This window comes from Camelus dromedarius, chromosome 17 (genome assembly GCF_036321535.1).
Source record: "Camelus dromedarius isolate mCamDro1 chromosome 17, mCamDro1.pat, whole genome shotgun sequence".
NCBI lineage: Eukaryota > Metazoa > Chordata > Mammalia > Artiodactyla > Camelidae > Camelus > Camelus dromedarius.
The window spans coordinates 1,827,315-1,832,021 of NC_087452.1; positions in this window are offsets into that span (position 1 = coordinate 1,827,315).

Genomic DNA, 4,707 nt, shown 5'->3' on the forward strand with positions numbered 1-4,707 from the left:
AACAGGGCACTCAGCATCCTGGCTTCCCTGGAGAATGGGTCAGAGGGGCTCCTGGGCCAGTGTGTGCAGGGAAGAGGGAGAGGTCGAGGCTGGAGCTCTGGGGGCCGGGCAGGGTCAGACTCAGCCCAGGCCTGGCCCCAGGGCAAACTCAGGTGTGAACTGAGTGGGGACTTTGAGCAGGTCCCGCTGGGCCCTGTCTTCAGTTTTTCTGTTTCAAAGTCCAGGAGTGGACCTGGTGCCCCCTGAGTTTGACTGGGGTCTGGGAAGTCCCATGGAGTGGGCAGAGGCCAGGGAGGGCCCTTGGGACAGCCTGGCCCTGGTTTGAGCCCCTGGGGGCCAGGGGACCCCAGCTCAGACTGGCCCAGGTGTGGATTCCAAAGGACACGCCTGGCATTCAATGAGAGCAGGCTGTTCAAACAACGGTTGTTTCTTGTCCCTGGAAAGATGGTTGGCAGGTGCCTGGAGTGGGGCCCCCTAGACTGTCCGGGCTCCAGTCCTTCCAGACAGAAACAGGAGCCCCTGCTCCAGCCCCTCCCCACGCGGGCCTCGCGGGGCTTCCCGGGATGAAGGCAGGTAGTGTGGAATCAGTGTCCAGGGCTCAGATGGAGGAGCAGTTTGAGCCTACAGGTGTCCCTGGCAGAGATGGGCCCAACCCCGGGCCTCTTCCTGCCCTGCAGGCAGCCCCAGAGGGACGGTCTCAGCAGGGCTTCCACCCCAGGCCTGGAGCAGCAGGGAAGTCTGCTTGGTGGGTGCGGCCACTGGTGGGGATGTGGTCACCTTGGCTCAGCTGCTGCTGAGGAATCTTTGGTTGACGAAATCTGTCTCATGGTTTGTTAGCTTTGGCTCTGCAGTTTCCAGAATGGCAGCTTTGCACACAGACGTGTCCATGGTCTTCCCTCCTCTTCCCTCGCTCCACCGCCCTCCTGAGTCTGACACATCAGCCTTCTGTGGCGCCTTAGGACTCACCACGCCAGCCCCACCCAGGCCTCACAGTGCCCTCCTCCCCTGCAGCCGCTGACACCCCCCGCCCCCCCCCCCCGTGCTCCGGCTCTTGGGCAATTTATAAACAAGGAAGAGATTGACACCGTTCTCCTGCCCTGGCGTCTGAGACAGGCCCACTGTGGGGAGGCAGCATCGCGTGTCCCCTCCTGCACCACCCTCAGGGGAAGAATGAAGAGGGAAGGCCGCCGGTGGGGCTGCACTGGGTCCTTCTCTGCATGACTGAGCCCGGGTTCCCACTCCAGTAAGGTGGGATGTGCTCCCAGGTCCCTCTGGTGGTGCCAGGTGGGACTCAGAGCTAGGGGGTTAAGGGCTGGTCCTCAGGACAGGGGAGCAGTTGGGCAGGTGAGTGGGTGTTCCCAAGGGTCTGGGGCTGGTCCCTGGCGTCTGCCCAGTGAGCCCACTTAGTGGGGGCAGGGGCGCTGGGGACCAACCAGAAGCTGAGAGGGAGGAAGCCAAGGAGGGTACTGTGCGGGGGTGGGGGTAGCGGTGGGGTGGGGGTAGCGGTGGGGTGGGAGGGCACCACGGGGCTGGTGGAGGTTGGAGAGGGAATGCTGAGAGCCTGGTGACCCCCTATTTCCAGTCAGAGCCTCAAGCGTGAGACTGGCACCACGAAGCAGGGCTCCTTTGGCCTGTGTGACGCTCTAGGTGGACGGGAGGGGGGGTGGCGGTGCGCAGAATGTCTGATGGCCTCTGGTCTCTGGCCGCCAGCAGGCAGCCAGCGCCAGGCCGGCACCTAAATCTACCGCCGCTGCAGCAGATTTTTGCATTCTTGCGGCTTTTCATTTTCTAATACTTTGCAGCCAGCGCTCTTCTATATTAAGAACACGACGTGTCACGACTGGTGCCTGGTCTTCATGGTGTTTTTTCACCTTTGTTTCTGACTGGGGGCACATTTTCAGTAAGAGCCTGGGCCCTGCCAAATAAAGAAAATTGGATGATATTTTGACAATGGTGACTGTAGAGAGTAAAAGGTGTAAAAAGAAAGGAGGAAGGAAATGGAGGGAGGGAGGGAGGGAGGAAGGAAAAAATATGAGGGGGAAAGAGGAAGAGGGAAAAGGAAGAAAGGGAGAGAGGGAGGAAGGCACTTGTCCCTCTTACCACTGGGGGGCGCTCTGCTCCCGGATGCTGAGGTCACAGCAGGTGCATGTGTCAGCTAGGATGGTGCCACCGTGTGGCAAGAGCACAAACTGAAAACTCAGCCCATCCACCGTGAGCTTTAAGAATGTTAAATTCTTGGCACACTTTTAAAAATTGGGGATGTGCGTTATTTTAAATTTGGGGCATTAAGGGAGGCATCGTAGACATTTTTGAATTGCTCCGTTTCAAACAAGCATAATTCAATTTCAGATAAAATGCCGCAGTGCTTTTTGGGAGTCTACCACCAAAGAGGAAGCGCAGGTATTTTTTAACATGACTGAGGTATACTTTACAGACCATAAAAACCTACTGTAAGCGTGCAGCTTCATGATTTTAATAAACTTCCTGAGTCATGCAACCTTCTCAACACTCCAGTTTTAGAACGATTCCATCACCCCACAAATGCAAGTGGTGGCTGGGTTTTCTGACAAAATCCACACCCAGACCAAAGTTCCCCCCCACCCCAAACCAGCTCCAGGCCAGGCCAGTGGAAAGGCCAGTTCAGCTATCCAGCCAGTCGTCCACCCTACCCACAGCTGCCCAACCTTCTCCCTTCCTCTCCCTGTGCCTCCGTTGGTGGGACCTTGGCCCATCCTGGCTCCTGGACGCCCCTTTCCCTCCCTGTCTCCCCCTGGTGCTGTGGGAGCCGCTCGGAGCTGGAGGCAGAAGTTGCTTCCTGGGGTCCTGGGCTTTGACGTGTCCCCTTCCTCAGAGCCAACCCAGCATGCAGAAGCCTTCCACCCCGTGTCCTTAAGTCTGCTGCTGCCCTGGATGCAGGCTTTGTCCGGCCGCTCCAACCTGATGTTATGAAGCTGGGCTCACAGGTCTGCTTGGGGGCTCCTGTCTGGTGCGGTTGGGTGTTTCCCACGGGAGTGGTGCTCAGTAGCTCTCAGGGGCCTGCCTCTGCCTCCCGATCCAGTTTCTTCCCCCACTTGGCCAGTAGAATTGGTCACGGTCCTCAGGGGTCCTGGTCCTAGGGGACTTGCTCTCTTTTTTAAAAGTGTATTTATTATTTTGGTGGGGAGGAGGAGAGAGGTAACTAGGCTTACTTAATGTTTAGAGGAGGTACTGGGGATTGAACCCAGGACCTCATGCAGGCTAAGCATACGCTCTACCACTCGAGCTACGCCCTCCCGCTGGACTTGCTCTCTGTGGTCTCCTTAAGTAACAGGAAGGCCGTCTTCCCTTTTCTGCTGGGGAGGGTGTGTGTTTTTCTCTGCTTTGTGCGCTGATGTTTTGCAAGGCCTGCGAACAGTACCTGGCCCACGGCAGGCATTAATCAAGTCTTTTACTTACATGAAGCTGGAGTGCTGCAGCCCCTTTAGGAGAGGTTGTCCGAACAGGCGGGAGTCTTCTCAGTCCCCTTCCATCTTGGTGACTGGGGAGCCTTTAGGGAGTAGGTCCTGTTTGATCTGTCTTAAGCCGCTCGCAGACGTCTGGGCCTCCTTCCTCGGAGGATCCCTGGTTCACTGGCCATCTGGGGAGTGGGTCACCACCCTCCCACAGAAGTCCCCACGGACCTTCCTGGTTCCCCCCCTCACGCCAGTCTTTGGTGCTTACCGGGTGGGTCAGTTCCCCCCACAGGGCCCACTACCCCAACTGGGCCCGCCCATCCTGGGTCGTCTGGGCAGCTGCCTCCACCCCAGCTAGGCAGTTTTGGGGGCGTGGGATCCCCCAGCTCCTCCTCCTGGCCTAGCCTCCCTTCAGACGGGGCCCTCTCATTCCACTCCCCCAGAATCCTGGGGTGTCACCCTGAGCTCACCGCCCACAAGGACGCTGGCCTCCTCCCCAGCTTAGTCTGTGGCCTCACGGAGGCCTCCTCCTCTCCTCCTCGGAGTGTTCCACCAGGCCTTCCCTTCTTCAGTCTGGGGGTGCGACCCCTATCCCGCCTCTGTCGGAGGGATTCTGCGCCGTCGGCCCTGCTGTTGTGAGCGCCGAGGTGACACTGCCGTGGGCGTGCCTTCCTCAGAGACCCACCCTAGAGGAGGCCATTAACAGGCCCAGAGAGCCCCCCTTCTCTCCAGCCTGCTCCTGACTGTGGCCAGGCAGAGCCCAGGTTGGGGAGCCCGGGCAGGTGGCCAGGCCTGGGGGAGATGGGGGCGTGGCCGTGCTGGGACCCGTGCTGCGGGTGGAGCTGGGCTGTGGGCGGGCTTAGGGGCGGAGCCGAGGAGTGAACGCGCTGAGGGCGGCACAGAGGGCGCCGTCTGGTTGGGGGTGGGTCTGAGAGCCGGCCGGGGGGCGGAGTCTGGCGGGGCGGGTCCGAAGGTGAATTCTGATTGGGTCGGGCATGAGGGCGGAGTCCCGGCGGGGACGGGACCGAGAGCGGCCCTGGGGGCGGAGTCTGATCGGAGGGCAGGTCTGAGGCCGGAGTCCGGCTGGGGGCGGCCCCGGGGCGGCGCCCAGCCCGGGCCTGCGGGCCGCACTGGCCTGGCGCGGAGCGGAGGGCCGGGCCGGTCGAGTCCGGGGCGGAGCCGCGGCCGCGGGGCCCGGGCCGGCGGGCGGGCCGGGGCGGGGCGGCCGGCGGGCGGTGGCGCCCTTTCTCCAGGTGTTGCGGCGCTTCCACGTCGC